This window comes from Mustela putorius, unplaced genomic scaffold (assembly GCF_011764305.1).
Source record: "Mustela putorius furo isolate JIRA1106 unplaced genomic scaffold, ASM1176430v1.1 tig00000228_pilon_pilon_pilon, whole genome shotgun sequence".
Lineage (NCBI taxonomy): Eukaryota > Metazoa > Chordata > Mammalia > Carnivora > Mustelidae > Mustela > Mustela putorius.
Genome location: NW_025421322.1, coordinates 6330807 through 6353032, shown reverse-complemented (window position 1 = coordinate 6353032; position 22226 = coordinate 6330807). Strand labels below are relative to the sequence as shown.

Genomic DNA, 22226 nt, shown 5'->3' with positions numbered 1-22226 from the left:
ACAAGAATCCTTCTACAGTAGCTTAGCCAAATAGAGGGGTTTCTTTTCTTTTCCTGACTTGTCTTTTCTTTTCTTTGTTTTCTTTCCTTTCCTTTTCTCTTTTCTTTTTTCTCTCTTCTCTTCTCTTGTCTTTCTTCTCTTCTATTATCTTTTCTCCTCTCTTCTCCCTTCCCCTCCCCAACCCCTTCCTCTCCTTTTTTTTTTTTTTTCCCTCTCATGTAACAGCCCAGAAGCAGGCAAACCAGGGCCAGTGTACTGGCACTTTTTTTCAGTTTAATCTTCACAGCATGTGGCTTTTGTCTTCATGCTTGTCACTTCATGACTGCAAATATGTCTTTATCTCTGGCATTGAATCAATGTTTCAGGCATGAAGAAGAGGAAGGGCAAAGATCAAAAAGTGAGTGGAGAGCTCTTTTAAGGATCTTTTCTGGGAGCCCCACACAGTTACTGAGGCTTACATGGCCAGGGCCCAAACTGTGCTACCTGCCCATCCTTAGCTGTAGTTTTTACAGGGCAAATTGCTGCTCTGAACAAAACCAAAGTTCTGTAAGGAAAAACAGTTGACAGGGCATTGGATAGGTAACCAGCAGTGTCTGCCCCACCCTCTAAGCTTCCAATGGGAATGCCTGCCCACACACACACACACACACACACACACCCCGCCACCCCCCTTCCCCCTGCAGGGTTGTTTGGATGTCAGAATGGAAGATCAAATGCAAGAACACTTCATAGACTATAAACTGTATTTCATAAACACAGTGGAAAAATTCTGTTTTTAAAAAGATTTATTTAATTAATTTCTATATTTGAGAGTGAGAGATAGAACACAAGTAGGAAGGAGGGGCAGAGGGAGAGGGAGAAGCAAACTCTCTGCTGAGCAGGGAGTCCAATGTGGGGCTCGATCCCAGGACCCTGGGATCATGACAGGAGCTGAAGTCAGAGCCTTAACCAGCTGAGCCACCCAGGAACCCCCAGTGGAAATATTCTGACCTATTTTCTTAGAGAGCAAATCCGATGTTAACAGAAAGTCCTGCTGAATGTAAAGATTTGGGTAATCACTATCTCTTGAACCTCAGCTCATTCTCTTGTTGACATCTTTAAATAGTGCAAGAACTTGTGTTTTCATAAATAAGCATCCTCAAATACCTATCTTCAGACTATTGTCAGAAGTTGTGGTGGACATTGGTTGATTTCTTCCACAATAATCTCTTCCCCTTCCTCTCAGTATCCTGAATGACCTTTCATGTGATTTTTCTTTGGACTGATCCTCCCCTCACCTCCAGGGATAAGGCTTGATTAGTTCAAAGTGATTCAGCAAAGTATAGTGACTGATTCAGTGATGGGAAATCTGAGAGACCTCAGAACCTGGGACTGCCAAAGTGCTGATGCTGTCTTCTTGGGGGACACATATATAGTCTTAAACTGCTACAGGGAGGGTTTTTTGTTGTTGTTGTTTTTAAGATTTTATTTATTTGACAGACAGAGATCACAAGTAGGCAGAGAGGCAGACAAAAAGAGAGGAGGAAGCATGCTCCCTCCTGAGCAGAGAGCCTGATGTGGGGCTTGATCCTAGGACCCTGAGATCATGACCTGAGCTGAAGGCAAAGGCTTTAACCCACTGAGCCACCCAGGTGCCCTACGGGGAGTATTTTTTTTGCACCAAAGGGCGGCAGCCTGAAGTGGAAATGGATCTGCAGAGAATGCCTGTGCCAAGGGAATTTCAGAGAATCAAATGATGTAGTGAACCTCTGTTTTCCCAAAACCAGCCCTATGTCTGGATATTTTTTCCCCAGCTCAATGAACCAAAACATTTCCTTGTTTTGTTATTTATTTGAATAAGTGAGTTTGAGTTGGGGGTTTCTGTTATTTGTAGCCAAAAGATCCCTGCATGATAGTTTCCATATATGTTCCAGGAAAAAAAATGTATGTTATTTAAAATAATATATTACATAAAAATTCTAGATAGAACATTGGCAGTAACCTCTTTGACATCAGTCACAGCAACTTCTTTCAAGACATGTCTCCAAAGGCAAAGGAGACAAAAGTAAAAATGAACTTTTGGGACTTCATCAAGATCAAAAGCTTCTGTACAGCGAAGGAAACAGTCAACAAAACAAAGAGGCAGCCCACGGAATGGGAGAAGATATTCACAAGTGACACTACAGACAAAGAACTGATATCCAAGATCTCAAACTCAACACCCCAAAAACAGATAATCATGTCAAAAAATAGGCAGAAGACATGAACAGACACTTCTCCAAAGATGACATACAAATGGCTAACAGACACATGAAAAATGCTCACTAGCCATGAGGGAAATTCAAATAAAAACCCACTGAGATACCACTTTACACCAGTTAGAATGGACAAAATCAAAAGGACAGGAAACAAGTGTTGGAGGGGATGTGGAGAAAGGGGAAGCCTCTTACACTGTTGGTGGGAATGCAATGTGTGGAGTGTGGAGATTCCCCCCAAAATTAAAAATATAGCTACTCTGTGACCCTACAATTGCACTTCTGGGTATTTACCCCAAAGATACAGATGTAGTGAAAAGAAGGCCTGCAGGTACTCCAATGTTCATAGCAACAACAATGGCCACAATTGCCAAACTGTGGAAAGAGCCGAGATGCCCTTCAACAGACAAATGGATAAAGAAGATATGGTCCATATATACAATGGAATATTACACAGCCATCAGAAAGAATAAATACCCAAATTTTTTATCAATATGGATGGGACTGGAAGACATGCTGAGTGAAATAATCAAACAGAGAAAGTCAATTATCATATGGTTTCATTTACTTGTGGAGCATAAGGAATAACAAAGAGGACATTAGGAGAAGGAAAGGAAAAGTGAAATGGGGTGAATTGGAGGGGGAGATGAAAGATGAGAGATGGTGGAGTCTGAGAAACAAACTGAGGGTTTTGGAAGGGAGGGAGGTGGGGGGATGGGTGAGCCTGGAGGTGGGCATTAAGGAGGGCACGGCGCATACTGCATGGAGCACTGGGTGTGGTGCATAAACATTGAATCTTGGAACATGAAAAAAAATAAAATTAATATATTAAAAAAGTAAAATAATACATTACTTATATATCTATATAGTTTAAAATAATATATTAATATAGTATATATTTATGTGTATATATGTAATATATGCAAACCTGTCTGTATATTACATATATAATATGTATTCATACATATACATATTGGTATATACATGAGTTTATTCTGAGATTTATAGTCCTTCCCAGATTAAGGTCATAAGGTCTGAATGTTACTAAGAGAGCCTGTCGCTCTCTGTAATAAATGGCCTGCGTAGCATCTATCTAGAAGATTTTAAACTGTGAAAGGTTAGGACCTGAGTCTCATACTTTTGGGGACTGTACTTATCACCCCTGTAATAGAAGATTTGCCCCTGGGTAATTTGAGCCAAAAACCAATTAGGCTAAGATATGTCAGTGTTCTTGTAGGTGTGTTTCCTGTTTCCTGTTTGCAAAGGCAACTGCAGAAGAAACAAAAGTACCGGCCTTACATAATGCTTACTGAACTGTCAAATGTTCAAGTAAAATATTTATTAATTATGAGTGATCTCAGTTGCAGGGCCCTTGAGCTGCTGGTGATAAAATCTGTCGTGATCCTGTGGAAGGCTCTGTGACCCAAGACGCTGCCCGACTGTACATTGTGAGTTCCCTTTTTGAACCTCTTGAATGTGTGGGTTTTAAATTGTGGTTATTATTAAGTTATGATTCAGAATGCAAAAATGTTGCATCTCTGCTAGGTTGTTGCATGTTTATATGTTTGCTGTCTGGTAAATAACAAATGCTAGCTTATTAATCTGCCATTAAACCTTGGCCACAAGGTATCTATTTCCACTTTAATTCTTGATGAATTTGTATGTTACTGACAAGAAAACTATGACACGTTCTCATTTTTTTTTAAAAATCTGTTCTCTTCTGTGGTGACTCTGATTAAATGGTAACCTTATTTAAGTGTGAGAAATTTGCTTTAAAAATAAAAAACTAACAGGAGACATGATCACGAAAGTAAAAACCTGACTTTCTTACTTGGGGGAAAAAAAGCAATATATATGTACCCTTCCTTACTTTCTAAATCTACTCTTTCGGTGTGGAAAATTGAAGCCAATATTGTGCAGCAAGTAGATGGGATTTTTTTTTTTTTTTTAACTCAGAAACAATTCTTTTGAAATTCTATTGTGGTATAATTAGGGCAGCAGCACCCGCAGTAGTGGATTTCCTGTTAAGATAGGAACATCATTACTTTCCTAATTTGTTGATGTGGGTGGGTCTCAAAAGCCATCTCATTGAATATTTAGGAAATTGGCTTTTCAGGAAGGGAAATCTACTGGTATATGAAGTTCTTGGAAATTTTTCAAGATATGCTAATGGTCCCAGATGAGAGCCAGATAAGATTTATAAGCAAGGTAATAATATGGCTTAGACCCTGGTAATACTTTTTTATGGCTGTTTGTAAACAAGGTATCAATATTAATCTAACATTTACTTGCCCAGGTAGTTTGAAATGAAGAACAAATGGCAAAAATAAAGTAAATGTGGGTGAGAACAGAACCTTATTTTGTATTTTTGTGATGTGGCAGGGAAAGGAAGTAAGTTGATGTAAAATGAAATTTAAGTGGACTCATCTCTTTTTCATCCCACTTTGTTTATCCCCATTAAGTCTCTTTGGTTTGGGTATTAGATGAACAACATGACTTATCTGTATGTAACAAGAAAGTGAAAGTGAAAAAATCTATATTCCAAATCTGATAGGACAGTCCTTTCAATGAGATACATAAGACAGTAATGAAATATTTGAAGTCATGCTAAACTAACTCTAACTTTTTTTCCTTCATATCATTGAGAACTGAGCCTAAACCCCAATATATTTCTCCTGGAGACCAAGACAGAATTGTGCTTTTACGTTGGTAGTGATCAGACAGGTCTAGAGGCTCTTTCTTCTTGTGATAATCTGGTTGAAATACTTATAATCATCACAACTGTAAACATGATAGTAGCCATTGCATGAGTTCCTTGGATCTTTCTGACATCAAACTAAATAAGGAAAATGTGTGTTCTTGCCCAAACATTAGGAAAGCATGAGTTAAGATTTAATTTAAGAACCATTCCCATTGACCTGGAGGTGCAAAGAATCAACATGTCTGCTATTGGCTTCTGGTGTCCCTGCCCCTCTTCAAGCATACAGGTCTCTCTTCTGTGATCTTGGGGACAGGTCCCTACTGTAGATTCTCTGTGTGAGTGAGCCCCAGCTACACTCAACTTCATCTCTGGTTTCTGTAGAGCAAAGAGAGGCTAGGCTGTAGGAGTTCATGCCGCACATTCAAGGCATCTTCCAGAATCAAAAAAGAACAATTTGAATGAGAAATTGATAGGAAAAGTCTTGAGGCAGTGAAGGAGCAACAACTGTTGTCGTGAGAGCAGAGTGGGTACAGCAGGGATGAGGAGACTAAACCTCCTAACTGAGGCTTTCCACCTGGATGGCTGAAGTTGGCAAATACTGTCCCATTTTCTGTGCTTTCTGTAATCTTGTTCAAGAATTTCAGATACTCTTACCTAGTGACAGAGATCTTGATAGCAATAGATAGGAAAGCTATATGCAAAGAAACTATTTTAAGGTGAAGTTTATGACTAAAGCCCAGGTTTACAATGATTTCTGATTTCCTGTCACCTGGGTTTCTCTCTTTAGCTCCTTTAGGCTAGAGTCATTCCGTCTAGATCCTCAAGAAATCCTTACTTCCCCAAGGCTTCCTATGTAACTACCTTCTCAGTTACATGACTTTGCATGGAATTCTATTTTTTATAGCTTTCTGCACTAAAGACCCTTTTCCTTCTCCTCTTAAAAAATATGATTTTGATCCTTTTAGCCTGGGAACTTGCCACTCTTTATTTTCAATGTCCTATAAATTCTCCTCTATCAAAACAAACAAACAAAAACAAAACAAAACAAAACAAAACCCCCACCTTTTGTGTCAAGAGAATGTCTTTCATTCAAGAACAGTCATGAGGAGAGATTATCTCAGAAGCTGAGAACACAAGATGCCAAATATCTAGGGGATAATTAAAGTATGCTTCCAGATGTTTTCAGAGACCAATACTGATCATCCAAATAATTGATTCCCTGACAACCATTTTCCACACAGTCATGTTCTTAATGTAAAAGTAGCCAATAAATTCAGTGGAAAAAAATAATAAACCAAGGTGCTTTTTTATTAGTATGTAGGAGGAAAAAAAGAATAGGAAGAGAGCAATTGATTTCTAGCAATTTTGCGACATGTAGACTTAGTTTCAGATAGACTTAAGAGCAGATTGTTTAGTGACAGTAGATAAATGATTGCAATTAACCAAAAAGTGTTGATAAAGCACCTACCAATTTAGCTCTAGTGGAGAATGATACAGTCCAAACTGGACTTTTGTATTCTATAACATAATGTTCCTAGAAACATAATTCATTCATTCATCCAATAAATACGTATTGAATACTTGCTCTATGACAGGCACTGTGTTAAATCATGGTGATATTAACGGGGGGACAAAACAGGCAGGGTTTCTGCCTACAGTTGAGTGTTGTGGGATGCGACGGACATGGTCATCAAATAACTGTGCACATTTTACCAATGTGATCACTACTATGATGGGAAAAAACCAAATATGGGAAACTGAGACCATAAAATACAGGTACTACATTTAGTAAGTAGTCATCAGGGAAGACTTCCCTGAAGAAATTGGAAGAGGTTGGGTTGGAGGAGAGTGTTCTGGGAGAACCTGGGGTAGCAGAGAACATAGCACTTACTGGGAACTGCACCCAGGCCAGTGTTGCTGGAGAGCAAGAGGGACATGATGTGAGGGAAAGCTAGAAAAGTGGCAGGGGTAGATCATGAAAGACTTAGTAGAACATGAATGAACATGAATAGTTTCTAACAGAATGAGTCCTATTGTCTTCTATCACTAGTGTGAAAATAAAAGAAGCTTGTGACTTTATAACGACCGTGCTCTTTGGGAGGTGATATTCATTCATCCTTTCTTTTATTCACTCATTCAGCCAATGCACACAAGACAAAATTCCTGTTCACATGGTTCCTAAATTCTAATGGAACAAGCAGATAATATGCCAATAAGGAGATGTATAGTCTTAATGTAGTGTTTGTTCATGAGCGGTGTGGGTAGTCTTTAGGTGAAATTTAAAAAATAATTTCAAATATTTATTGTATTGTATCTAAGTGTAGTGATTCCTTTGTTTAGTTAAGTAAATTGATATGTTCTAGCAGCACGAAGACCATGCTTAGACAGATGTTCTTCATGGCACTTAATTCAGTTAAAGATTTTGGAGATTTAATTTCAGTTAAAGAGAGGACATAAGAGAGGGAAGCTGTGAGGTTTGTATACTTGTTTCTGAGGATTTAGTGATACCACAGCCCATGTTGCACCTTACCTCCTCGTCTTCGAGTGGTGGGCAGGAGACAAGGGGAGCAATAAAAAGACTTAAATGAAAACAATGGAAGCTAACATTGATGGAGAAGGATCCAAGAAGGAGAGTATGTCAGCGTCTATTTGTTTTAACACAGAGCTTGGTATGTTTTATTATACACTTAATATACTTTGTAGATTCTGCACATTTACCATCTCCAAAAAAACATACACATCTTAAAATCAATGTTTACATTTAAGGAAAGGTATATCATTTTCACATTCCCAAAAGCTGTTATTTAATTGATGATGCATCTTAAAATAATAAGTGACTTACAACTCAGAAAAACAGACATAGCTGGAAACTTGTTTGAGTCTTTTCTGAAGATCTGCTTGAAGATTCCCTGATTGGCAGTGTTTCCATATCTGCATATAAGGTATCACCATTGATGGAATTAAACCAGGGCACGTGTGAGGTCACCTTCAGGTCTTGCTTGCAGAAATCAGAGGAGAGTTCATTAGAGCCAAGAGAGGCATAATAATAATCTGTTTCAGTCTCCGGAAACGTCTTTTATTTCCGATATTCAGATTGCATGAATCAACGTGATTATTTCCAGGTATGCCAAGAAGAATAATGGAAATGTTAGTGGGGTCCTTGGGTCCTTTAGTATAGGGTTTCTCAACTGCAGCTCTGTTGACATTTTGGACTAGATCATTCTGTCACAAGGGGCTGTCCTATGCAGTGGAGAATGTTTGGGAGCACTCTGGTGCCGGTAGAATCCCACCATCATGGCAGTCGTCTCTTGTATTGCTAATGCCTTAGTACATGTAATCAGCGACTCCCAGCACTGTCTTCTCGCTTTGTGTTATGGTTGTACTGCAAACATGTCCAATCCTAAATGCATAGCTTTCAGTTTTACAGGATGGTATCTTTATAGTTCTATAGTTCTTACATTACAATTAAAAATAATATTATGAAACCAATCTTAGAAGGGTAATTAATTACATTTTTACTCAGTCAAACATGTGAAATCCCAACATGGCAATACAGTTTCTTGGGGGGGCAAGGGTGCCTATACTTTGATGCTTGTTTTATTTGTTACAATGTTATAAAATTTTATCCTCAAAGTTTAAAACTTACTTAGTGGCTCACCTATTTTTTTTTTAAAGATACATTTATGGGAATCTTAAAAAGACTCCAGCTCAATCAGTTGCCAGAATTAATAGCCTTTTGGGGACACAGAGAAACTTAAATGAGGCACATTTAATGAGTGCAATTGTAGTTTTATGGGAAGCTTAGAACAACAGAGAGAAAAAAGTGCCACTCTTTTGTCCTTTGGTGATGGTACTTGACATTTAAGTATAAGTTATTACAATAATATAGTGGTTTAATGTTCCCTTAGTATCTGTGGTTTAATCAAAGTTTCTGAAAATGGAAAGAGTGTGCGTTCTCTCTGTCACTGTTAAGCAAAGGAATGGCATTTGAAAATCACTTCAATCACGCATGATTAGGTCTTCTGAAGTGGTGTTTTACTATGCTGTGGTGCTGGGAAGACTTAATATTGCATACATTTACTTCGACATGTGACTAATATATGGCACCATTAGGGAAACTAGTTTTTAAAATTATATTTTACTGTTATTATTTACCTCAATGCCTCCTGCCTCAAAATATTGCATATACTTCAAATGACTCCAGTATTATTTTGTAAAATAGAGCTTTCTTTTATTTCCCTATCATGTTGAGTCATAGTTAAAAACTACCGTTGTCTCAAAAATAAATTTCTAATTCTTTTTCCTGATGCTCAAAGCTTTCTACTAACTGACTACAGCCTACCTTTTCAGATTCATCTTCTTAACTCCGTTTGCTTCTGTCTCCATATCGCTCTCTGACAGCCATGAACCAGGCGGCCTGAGCTGCATAACGAGCATCTCCTTGCCCTTTTCTGCCTTCTTAGCTCTTCTTGTGTTGTGATCTCTAACCTCTGAAATTCAAATTCATGCTTAAGAATCATTTCTTTCATGTAGCTTTGCAGATGTTCTCAGTTGGAATTAAACTCTCTTCCTTTCTCCACCCCACCCTGTCTCTGTCTCTGTCTCTCTCTCTCTCCCTTTCTTCTTTTCTCCTTCCTTCCATTCCATCCCTCTTTCTCTCTTCCCTATAATGCTTAGAAAGCATTAGTCTAGTGCTTTTCAAACTATCCTTGGAGAGGGCTAGATTTCTTTTTTTTTTTTAATTTCCAATCCATCACATGCCAATACATATCTTCTTATCTACAACGAGTACTTACACCTCTCTGTGGGAAACTGATTATGTCAGTTCTGCATGTACCCCATCTGTACTCTATCCAGTGAGATGAGTTCACTCAATCACACGTTTGGGTATTGCAGTGATGTCCAACTACTGGAAAAATGTCTGAACAATTATGTGCAATATCTATACTAACCCTGTTGCAGTCTGATAAGAATAGTTCGTGAGGTCACTGTGCTCCACAGCACTTTAAACAGCACTGCCCCAGATATAAGCTCCATGAGGACAGGGCCTGCGTCTGCTTTTTCCGTTATTATAATTCTAGCCCTGGACATTGCCTGTCACCTAGTAAGCACACATATTACATGTAGAAGTATCATGTTATAGGTAACAGCACCTGTCTGCAAAGTAGCTTGGATCAGATCTTGATCAATTTTTAGCACCTACAGGATTATCATGCCTTACTTATATCAGAAAATAGGAATGAAGGAGAATACCAGACTGATTTATTTAAAAAAAAAAATTCTGCTCTTTAGTGTAAATGCTACTGAAATAAAATGCACCCTCTTCTTCCTACTGCTGGTATGGCCTTTGTAAGTGAAGAGCACTTGATCAGTAATTTAAGTTTCTTTCACTGGGTAGTTGCAAAAACTCATTGCACTCATATTCATTTAAGTAAAATAAAAGGAGTTTAAAAGAAGTCTAAAACACTTAGCCTGTTAAATAGCAATACTGAAAAATTGAGAGAAATGTATTCCTAGAAGGAGAAAACCCCACAAAAACAAAACTATATTTAAAGACTTTCTTCATGACGCTCAAGGGGACACATTGAAAGTCTTCACTAGTCTAAAATTGTGTTTCTGAAAATGAGAATCACATGGAGTTAATTTAACATCTACCACTGTAATTTCTATTGGGAAAAACACCTGGGAGATTAAATTTTTCAAAATTTAAAAGGTAAGATATTCAGAATAAATTATTTGATGATGCTATTTGAACATAGATTTCTAACTTTCAGTAACTCAAGAATATCTTTCTGAAGTGGTAAGAAGTCACTGCAATTGGATACTTTTCATTGAGTATTTCATTATTTTCAAGTTAACGGCCAAGAAAAACAAGAACATTTACTATATGTGTTTCCCACCCTTATTAGCCACGTATTTTTCCATGGAACATTTGTTATTTCTGGCAAACATATGGCATATGACCAGAACCATAATTAGTAACAGTTTGATGTTATAGGAATTCAAATTTTGGCAATTTCTAGCTTCTCTAGATTGGTGACTTCCCCTGAAATATAAAAGCAGCAAATACAGATCCTAAGGTTGCACTCTGGAGTCATTTTTTTCCTCCTTTACAAATAGGTATTTGCCTGTTTCAAGGAGGTATTTGAAGATTCTTGCAAACGAATTCTGGCTCTCCAGAGCCAAAAGGGGCCAGAAGAAGACACTGTTTTAAACATATACCATATTATTTTTGCATATATTTGCATATATAAACTTATTTTATCATTGCAAATAGAGGCAGGAAGACATGAATTTGCCCAAGGCACTCAATGGGAACTTGTGTAGTTGAGATTTACCTTAGAAAGTCTGGCTCAAGATTCTGCTCTTTCAGATCGTAGTGTCTCTTGTGCAGCATTGCTTATCTAAGGAGATGAAAAGTTCCAGAATTGCATAGGTAGAATCCTGCTGAAGAGGTTACTTTCTTGCAGACTATTTCTAATACTTACTTAGTAACTGGGAATTCTGGGTAACTGGAGGAAAAGGGCAAGACGCCATTAGTTGACAGCTCATTTTGAGCAATTTTCTAGCATCTATAAACCAACAGGTAGTTGTTATCAACACAAGATCTGGGACTGGTCTGCAGAGTTGGTCACCTTCACATAGAATACCCCAGAACAGCACTATCTTTGAGTCAGAAGGATGGATAATTTGTACAGTCATGGTACTACAAACCTTTGAGGGTATGGTATTTAAAATTCACAGTTTCAAGCACTCATTACATATATATATATATCATAAGCAAGAAGTAGCATTTTGGGGAAAGAATGTGTGCTTATTTATTAATTCATGTCTTTTTCTTTAAGACTTAAAGTACCACGGAAGATGAGTTAGCAGAGAACCCTTAGACTTTCCAAAGGGACATATACCACTGAGTTCTAATATGCATCCCAGCTAGGGGACAAAGGACAACCATTTTTGCTTTGTGTTAGGAGCCATGGTTGCTGAGGCTGATTATTCACAGAAGCAAGGTAAAGCATCTCATCAATCTCAAAATGTAGTTGGTCATCCTTTGTTGCTAATGGAGTTATTAAGGACTGAAAATGCAACATTGCTTAGCAACATGCATCTTTTGAGCAGCAGTGGCAGCAGCTAGTCTGTCTTATAAAGGTCTTAGGGGCTATTTTCACTTTCCTTTCATCTTATCTTACTCATATTCATTGCCATGGTAGTAATCAAAGTGCTCAGACTGTGGCTTGGTGGGGTGGGTTGGGGTATAATCCCATAAGTACAGAAATCAGCCCTGAAAGCTAGTGTTAGTTCAGTCTAGAGCCAAAAGGAAATTAGGCTATGGGTAAGAAAAAATAGTGAAAGATTCCTACAACTCTAGTGTTCTATATAAGTCTTCTAATTTTCCCTGCTGGCAAGTATGTGATGGTGGTGATGTCATCCCTGTGAGATGTGGGAAATTGCTGTGATGCCGTTCAGACTTCTTATTTTGTTGGCTCTGGCCTTTCAGGCAATAATGACAGTCCATATTAACCAAAAACCATACAGGATAATCCTTATTTCCTCCTAAGAAAAAGGTAACCCCACAGAAAACCCAAAGAGATCATCTTTATTTCCTCCTGATGAAAAGGTAACTCTTTCACTAATAGCAGTTCTAGCACTCCTCTGCCATTTACACTTCACAAGTGTGTTGAGAATGAGTTGGTGTCTGGGGAATCTGGTATCTGGATAAGCTTCTACCAAAGCCATTCTTTCTTCTCCAAATTGGAATAGTAACTGTACATCTGAGAATTCTGGCATTCTTCTACAGTCTTCCCTTTCTTGGCCGCCACAGTCATCCTAGCTTGGACTCTTAAATCCTGATGTTCTAACTTGGCCTCTGTTCTGCTGATGAACAAGAAATCCTGTGGTTGGGGCCATCTTGCAGGGAAGATTGTCTCTGAAGAGGCTTGAACAATTGTGGGAGGAAAGAGGGGCCGACCTTCTCTCATGAAAACAATGGGCAAAGAATCAGTTCACTGCTAAAAAAAACAGAAGCAGCCATTCATCCTGAAGGGGAGATGTTCCACTTGGGACTGTCACCCAGTGATTGATGTTGTTCAGTCCCAAAATGTATGGAGGGGCTTTGGGGATTTGAATGAGTGAGCAGATTGTTGGATTCTTTGCCCCTCGTGGGGAAGGGTCCTGGAATGTGTGTCTCTTCTTCCTGTAGTTTCAGTTTTCAATGCTTTCCACATCCTTGGCTTTACTTTTGCTTTGTTGTGTCCTAGAGTCACTAATTAATTATGGACCCAGTTCCTTCTGTGCACTTGCTAATTGGATGTTTTGGAAAATTGCTTCATGCTGGCTTAAATAATAAGGAGACAATTAGAAGGTTGAGAGGTGCTGGGAAAGATAAAGAGGCCATGGCCATAGGAAATCCAGCAGATATCATCCAAGATATGTTACCCCAGTAACCAGGGGAGACAGAGCATTGGGACAGAGCAGTTCAGAAAAAAAAAGGAAGAAAGAAAGAAATCCTCACAATGATGTGCTGAAAGGGACAGGGTCAGCAAGAGGGTCCATTGTTGAGAAGAACATTTTCATGGAAGGAATTTTGTTTGAAGGTTGCGTTGGGTGGCAGCTCTGGCCAGCTGGTGCCGCCCATTGGAGAGGGAGGGTTCCCTAAAAATAGGAGGAAGGGTCAGGACTTGGAAATCTGACACACTGACATCTGTGTCTGGACTCTGCCATTACTAACTGTGAGATTCAGAGCAAATGATTTTACCTCTCTGAGCATCCAGCTCTTCATCTGTGAAATGAAAAATGATCGTACTTGTCTCATAGAATTGTGGTGGGGACTAAGTGGGATCAAGTTGGTGAGTGTCTAGACCACTTCCTGGCACATAGCAAACTCTCAATTCTGTCTAGCCATCTAGTTGTGTTTTCAATTAATGATGTAATTATAACAAAGACATTAACATAGGTAAGGCCTGACACAGCTCAGGAAGGGTTGGTGTTAAAATACATTGTAGGAACATTAGGCATGGTTTGGGGAAGGAATCATATACAATGAGAGGAAAGTTGAGTTGGCTAAAATGATAACTCTAAATGTCAGTTCGTTCAGAATTGAATGATATGTGGATTCTGGTTTTTACTGTGTAATATGACCCAGTATGCCTGAAGCTGCTGAATTATTTAGGAAATGTTTAGAAATTTCTTCAGACTCAGATGTAACAGTTATTGCTTTTGCATCATAATAAAAGTATTCCTTATGGAAAAAAAAATACATTGTAGGAGAATCAATATTCTCATTCCTTCCTTTCTACTCTTTTTCTGGCCAGTTTGTTTTCTCCCCTTCTCCCTCAGCCCCCTCTCCTTCTTAGGGAGAAGAGAATAATTTAAAAATTGAGTAAGAACAGTGCAGCTGTTCAGCCAAGGGCTTTGGTTTGGGGAAGGAAGCTACCAGAGCACAGCTGGCTAAGTAACCCATGGGAATCATTCCCAAAGTACAGTCTATCATTCTGTGCCACTACTTATATGTCATTTAGACATAGGTAATTTGCCATTCAGAATCTAGATTTTTCTCCCTCATTAGAATGTAAGCCTCCAAGGTAGCAAGGATTTTTGTCTCTTTTGTTCACTGTTAATTCTCTATGTCTAAAACTAGTCTATGCATGGTATGTGCTCGGTGAATATTGGTTGTAGGGACAGTAGGAGGGAGGGAGAAAGGGAGAAATGAAGGATAGAAGGAAGGGAGGAAGGAAAGACAGATGAATGAACCTTACCTAGTAGATCTTAAGGCCAAAAAGAAAAAGGGGGGGGGCAGTATTTGAAAGAAGACTCTCCTGGATACTGTAATAGGTTGACAGACAGAGGAGGCCTGTAGGTGTTCAAGTGGCAAACATTTAGTGAGCACCTTTACCTGGCACTGAACCAGGTGATAGTGATGTAACAAAAAAATAAGATACTATCTTTGCTACCAAGGACAGAGGTCTAGGAAGCATCCAGATGGTCTTAAATGTGACATAACTGAGATAGCCTTTGGAGTAAAGTGGATAATCTGTGTGTTATCAGAATATAAAGGGTAGGAAATAGTATTGCATGGAGCATTGGGTGTTATACACAAACAATGAATCATGGAATGCTCCATCAAAAACTAATGATGTACTGAATGGGGACTAACATAACAAACAAACAATAAAAGCTAGTATTCCAATGGGGGGATATTGTCAAATATATAGGTGCTGTATTAGTTTCCTAGGGCTGCCATAGAAAATATCACAAACTGGTGACTTAAAACAATAGAAAGTTACTCTCTTATAGTTCTGGAGGCTAGAAGTCTGCCATCAAAGTGTTGGTAGGACCATGCTCCCTCCAGAGGCTTTACGGAAGAATACTTCCTTGTTTCTTTCATCTCTCATAGCCTCCGGTGTTCCTTGGTTTGTGACACTATAACTCCAATCCCCACTTCTGTCTTCACATAGCTGTCTTTCTTTTGTGTCTCTACCTTCTCCTTTTCTTCTAAGGGCTCTAGTCATATTAGATTAAGGATATTCCAGTATAACCTCATCTTAACTAATTACGTCTGCAACAACCCCATTTTCAAATTAGATCATTCTGAGGTACTGTGGCTTCAGATTTCAACATGTCTTTTGTGGGGACACAATTCAACCCATAACAGTTGCTAATCTAGGACTGTAGAGACAAGGTGGAGCCTTTAAATTGACACTGGTTGTCAGTATTAGGCCAGTTATATTCAGAGTACTTCTGGGGATTTCAGTATAATCTTATATTTATACTGAAATATGTAAATCTATATATATTTATATATTTATAGTACATTTACACAAATACATACACATATATGTATGTATGCCTGTATATATATTCATAAACACAGATGTACATATTTATATATAGAAACAAGTAACATATAAGTTAATATTGATATGTGTGTATATGTGGGTTCTAAAATGAATGCACCCAGCTTCCACATCTTGGTTTCTAAATACCTTTCTCCAATTAAAGAAACCAGGGATCATTGGAAAAATGGCTGATTGTAGAGCTAAGGCAGAGAACATGCAAGATAAATGTGGAGCACCTTATGATGCTAGAAAGTTTGAAAGTGCTAAAAAAAACCTTTTTCTTTTTTTCTTTTTTTTTTTAAAGGATAGAGCATGTCAAAAGGATAAAGGAGTCAACCTCAAAGTTCTCTATAAACAAAGCTGGAACAATGTGACCAAAAAACAAGTAATAATAATATTAGATTATAACTGAAAGAATAAAATAAATATTCATGAGTCCATAGTGATATAAATAAATGATTAAATAAATACATGGAATAGAAAGAGCATATTTTTTTAAACATGAATTCTAAACTATAAATGTAGAAGAAATGTGGGCGATAGAAAATCATCATTAGGACATCACAACAATAATTGCTGTGGGCAAGATCCACTGGTGAATCCTAAGATCAGTCGGCAGACATTTAAGGAGAAAGAGAATATTTGCATAGCCTTAATGTATTTCTCTCAGGTATTTACTAATGACTGTGGTAGTTTTGATGTACATCACAGATTCTTTGATAATTCTTCATCCAGAAGGTGGAGCTTAATTTTCTGTGCATGTAGGCTGGACTTAATGACATGCTTCTAACAAACAGAACACGGAAAGGAAGAGAGAAAATTTTCATTGGGTAAGCCTTATAGACACCACCTTAAGCAAGTGATCAAGGTTAATGTCACTGCTGATAATCATACCGATATCATGTATCCATTGCTATGATGCAAATGAGAAGGGCACTTCTTTCCCCAGAACCTTGATCCCAGTCTAATCATGAGATGAACTGAAATTGAAGGAAAGTTTGTACAATACTTGGACTTTTGTAAAGTGTCAAAGTCATGAAGAGCAAGACCAGAAGCTGTCCCAACCTGGAGGAGTCTCAGGAGAGCTCATGACAAATACAGTATGGTATCCTAAGCTGTATGCTAGAAGAACAGCAACAAAACAATGAAAAAACAAAACAAAACAAAAAAACCCTGAAGAAATCCAAATAAAGCCTGTAGTTTACTTAATAGTGTTGTACCAATATGAATTTTAGTTTTGATAACTACACCATAGCTGTGTAAAATGTTAGTAATAGTTGGGTAAGGGATATGAGAACAATCTATACATACTACCTTTGCAACTTTTCCGCAAACTAAAATTATTCCAAGATAAAACATTTTATTTTTTTCTTTTTTTTCCATAAGAAAACATTTTAAAAGAGGGCTCTGTGAAGAGGACTCTATCGATAGCAATATTTTCAGACTGTCCTAGTGATGGTTCTTTTCTTATGTCACTTCCTCTGGCTCTTTTGCCTGGAGAAGATACAATTATTCGCTCTACCTTTTGGCTGAATCCTGCAAAAGATTTCATACTGGCCAATTCTTGGTAGAGTCTCCTCTGCCCCCTTGTACTGTCCCTCTGGTTTTACCTCCTGCTACTCTCTTAAGTCTAGCTAGATAGAAACAGAAATAGGTAAGACTTGGGTGTCAGAAAGACTCATCTGGCAACAAGAATGTAGTATAGAAAGATTTAGAATGAGCAAACTTTGGGCTTTGAGTTCTAGTTCTGCTATTCTTCACTGGGATGATAACTAGCCAAATCATGTGACCTCTCTGGGCTTTTTAGCTTCTCAACTGAAAGGATTTTATCAGAGTGCTTCTAACTGTAAGTCAATGGTAATACTATCCTTGGTTATAGCAGGATATGAATTTGATTTATCCGTTCAGAAATATTTCTTTTGTATTTTGGTCTCTGGTGTGAAATTGTGAATCCCAACCTTGGTAACAGCTGCATTCCCACCCTCTGCCCTGAGCTCAGGGCTTTGCAAGAAAGGACAAAGTATGGCCAGAAGCTGACATCATACCCGGTTCTTCTTGGTTTCAAATCATTTCCATTAAACAGAGTTTCCCAAGCTTTAGTCATCTGTGTCCCATCTTCGTGATTTTTACTATATCCACATTCCATCTATACTATTTCTTACCTAATATCTTTCTTTAAAACATTCCCTTTTTATATTTGAACTTAGATTTGCTCTAAGCAGTAATAACTGTGAAGTTACAGATTTGAAATGCCAGTTGTATTTTGCATGATGCACATTACGAACAGACAACCAAAATCTACCATAACCTTGCACTATCTAAAGTTGCCTGAGTAACACTAGTGATACACTCTCCACACTTTGGGAAACACCTCTGTGAAGGTGAGGGGCAGAGCCCTGGAGACTTCATTGTCATCAACGTCCCTCCCCCAGTGATCTTAGAGCTTGGGAAGACAGAAAAAGTCATTCCTCTCAATGAAAATATTGGGGAACCCATTCTAACACATTGAGGATTGTTCACTTTATTTTGGTTTGGAATGAAGTATAGAAGTGACTAAGGCTTCCCTTCGTGGAAGAGACCCAAAGGAGCGGGAAGGAGGAAACAAAGATATTTGCTGGCTTAAAAAATGGGACCGAATAGCAGAGGAAAAGTGTGGAAGAGAAAGTAATGAACTCGAATAAGATAAAGGAGCAGGAAAACAAAGAGGGGTGGTGGTGGAGAATACTGGAGGGAAATGGAGGTGCTCACAGAAGCAGAGCATTACATGAAAGGTGGGGGAGACTTTTTAGAGAGCCTCCCTTTTTTTTGGCTCCCAGGATCTCATTCATGGTGTGAGCCCTGATTCGGTACACTTGAGGGCAGCTTGAAGGGCCAAGAAATGGTATTCCTCAGTAAACTTGCTGCTAATGGTATAAAATGCTCTGAACATGTGAGCTCCTCCTTGATGCATGGTTTTGGCATGAAAAATGGATTTAATACAATCAGACAGAGAAAAGTCTAGATTTTCTTTAGCATCCTTTCACACTTAATAAAGAGAGGGAAGGATCTTCATGATAATACAGATCTGATGCAAACCCACACAGGTGCAAGGGTCAATCATATTTGAAGAGTAAATTTTTTTTTTTAATCTGAATTCCAGAGGATTAAAATATCTCTGTTTGGGAACAAGTCCTCTGGCACACAGCTGAAGTGAGTGCCTACAGATGGTCACAGCCCTGTTGTATGTGTGTTGGAGGGGTGCATGGTGTTGGGGTCCAACATGCAGTACGTTGGACTCCCATAAAAGCTGCTGAGTCCTGATAGCATAGAATTTTGTTTGCAGGGGGAGAGGGGTACATTAAGAACCAAGTCAGATCCACAAAGGCCAATCAGGAAAAATTTCTGTGTTGCTTTGTATTTTTCCAAATTTTTCTATTTAAAAATAGTGCTCTCTAAAAGGGAGTGCTGAAATGGTTTCTATCCTTTCCAAAAGAGAACGGAAACGAGGAGCCTCTGAGGAGACTGGGTATGGTCCATCCATTCAAGAGAATAGAGTCAGCCCCGAGACAAGAAGCTCTTTGTCAAGCTGAGCCAAGAATGCTATTGATTACCTTTTCCTGAGACGAAATTAGGAAAAACCCAAGAATTAACTACACTCAAAGTACACGAAATGCAGCCTCATATACTGTTCTTCTCAAACCTCAACTAGGAGATTTATAGTAAGGTTTTGGTTTCCTTCCAGACTTGAGAGAACACTCATCTGAAATTGCATTTTCTGGTCAATTTCTGCCAGATGTTCTTTAGATAACTTGTGAAAACTTTTTTCTTTCTTCATTTTTTTTCCTCTTGGTCAGAGCACTGCACCTTGAAGTTCCCTTTCTACTCTTTACCTATTTTTTTTCTCTTCTACATTTTATACTTAGCTCTCTTTAGAGGCAGACACATGGACAAAGCCTTATTTCTCCAGGCATTTCCCCTCTAAAAGGAGGGAGGAAGAGAAAGAGAGAGGACACATGAAAGCACTTTTGCACATGCCTTGACTTTCAGAATTTTCTAGAAATTGTCAAGGCTTTGACCAAGTCAAAGCTTTGTATAGCTCAATCATTCTTTGATTCTTGTTTATTTCTTATGAACTTTATGTGAACAAAGTGACTTATAGAAAATATATGTACAACCAAATAAAAATTGAAAAGAATCTCCTGAGCTAAAGCAGAAACTGTGGGAAAATGTTTTCTAACTAGGTATTTTTTTCTACCCATCCTCCCAAACCCTCATTTCCAGCACTGCTTTCTAGGAGGGAAAACAATCATTGTTCTGTAGACCTAAGCCCCTGAAGTAATCACATTTATCATGGGGAAAATGTTCCTTAAGGATATGAATTTGAGGAGTCTGAATTAAAAAGATCAGGACATCCAATACAGCTCTCCTTTCTCCAGGTGAATTAGCATTCTGCCCTTGTTGATTACCTGGTGTATTTTCTGTTTTTTATTTCCTTAATTTTTAAACTGTAGAATAACCTATTATGATGTCTGTTTCCTGGGAACAGTAAATAAAGTAAGTAAATATTTGAGGAATATGATACAGGAAAATTTGGTTTGAAGCTTGTCAAAAAGATGCATGAAAGTCCCAATGAAACATTTTTCTTCTTTGTATCTGGTTTATTACAATTTGATGAAATTATTCCTTGGAGCCCATCCTGAATAATTTTGTAACTTCTACATAAGTGGATGGATTACTTGAATACTGTTGTGCTAACAATACCTGGCATTTTGGCCACTGCACAGACATAACATACAAAACTTAAAATATATGTGTAGGCTCTGGTTTAAGTCTTTCATGGAAACAGTATCTTTTGAGCCCGTATCACTACAAGCTACTATTTGATGCTGCCTGAGATGAGAGCAAAGGTGGAAGCCTGACAGCCCCTCACTGCTCTTCCCTTCCCATCTCTGGCCCCTCCTGAGAGGCCTCTTGTACATGCAAGCCTGTTGTATGAGTCTCCGGGAACTTCTGTAACCAGTTGCCATAAGTTTAGGGACTTCAAGTAACGCCAGTTCATTATCTTGTCATTCCAAATGTTGGAAGTTTAAACTCAAGGTCTTAGCAGGGCTGCATCCTTCTGGAGGCCCTAAGGGGACACTCTATTCCCTTGCCTTTTTTAGCTTCTTGAAGCTGCCTACATTCCTTGGCTCATGGCCCCCTTTGTCTCATCATTCCAAGCTCTTCTTCATCACATGTTCTACCACTGACTCTGATTCTTCTGCCTCCCTCTTATAAGGACTCGTGTGATTACACTGGGCCCATCAAGTTATCCCAGGATAATCTTTTCATCCTAAAATCCTTAACCTCTTCATGTCTATAAAGTCCCTTTTGCCGTGTAAGATAACAAATTCACAGGTTCCAGGGATGAGGCCACAGATTTCTTTCAAGGGGCTGACCATCCACGTGAACTTTCCAGTCCTGCATTTTTAAGCTCCATCTTCTTACCCACCCACTGACACACACGAAGAGCTGTCCTGCCTGCTCTTAAGGACCACAGCAGCACTGCTGGTCTGCCCTTGGGAGGGCCAACGCAGGGAAGGGCTCACACAGGTCCTAGAAGTAGCTCAGACCCATCAGACAGGACATTCTGGGATCCTTGGCTAGAAGGTAGTCTAGAATTGAGGAAAGGTCAGTGCAAAGTTGATGTGGGCACATGCCCTTGGCTCTTGGACTCCTTGACTCATGAGGAGGAGTACAGCCAAAATAAGACCTCTAAAGCTAGAGAATCAGAGCAGGACCAGTCTTGCCTCTGAAGCCAGATGGGTGACATAAGTGAATGTCGGGAGGTAGACTGTAAAACAAAGACCACCTGCCCCTTCTAAAGGAAGCAGCACTAATACAATCTTGGAGGAAGAGGCCCCGTGTTGCTGCATCTTTTGGTTCTTTGTTTTTTGTTTTTTTTTTTTTTTAAGATTTATTTATTTACTTATTTGACAGAGAGAGAGAGAGAGGGAGATCACAAGTAGGCAGAGAGGCAGGCAGAGAGAGAGGAAGGGAAGCAGGCTCCCCTTGAGCAGAGAGCCCGATGCGGGACTCAATCCCAGGACCCTGAGATCATGACCTGAGCCGAAGGCAGCGGCTTAACCCCCTGAGCCATCCAGGCGCCCCAACATCTTTTGGTTCTTTTGGGCAAAGCTAGAACTCTGTTTTTGCTTTATTTTAAACACCATATAAGGGAAAAAGCTGCACAGGGCCATTCAGCTCTCCAGTTTGCAATTGCCCTCTAGTTTAAAGGAATAAGCACAGGCTCCCTAGAAATTGACAACGCTGTATTGTGTGAGTGAACAATGAACATAGATGCTAATTTCAGAGAGGATGCATTAATTAAATTACTCAAAGCTGGAAAATCCATCTCTAATTGTGCCACACTGTACAATAGACTCATCAGAAATTTAGCAGGAAGATTAAATGACAATTTTGAGATAAATATTAATG

The 22226-nt window shown here is 38.8% G+C and overlaps 1 protein-coding gene across 3 annotated transcripts in view; it reads left to right on the top strand.

Annotated features, from left to right (window-relative positions):
- NCALD (neurocalcin delta) overlaps positions 1–22226 on the top strand; it is a 383045-nt gene that overhangs the window by 228414 nt on the left and 132405 nt on the right. For all 3 annotated transcript variants that reach the window (XM_013064753.2, XM_004768878.3, XM_004768879.3), the window contains one exon: positions 3596–3682. The gene's annotated coding sequence lies outside the window, so the exon portion shown is untranslated. The remainder of the gene's footprint in view (positions 1–3595; positions 3683–22226) is intronic.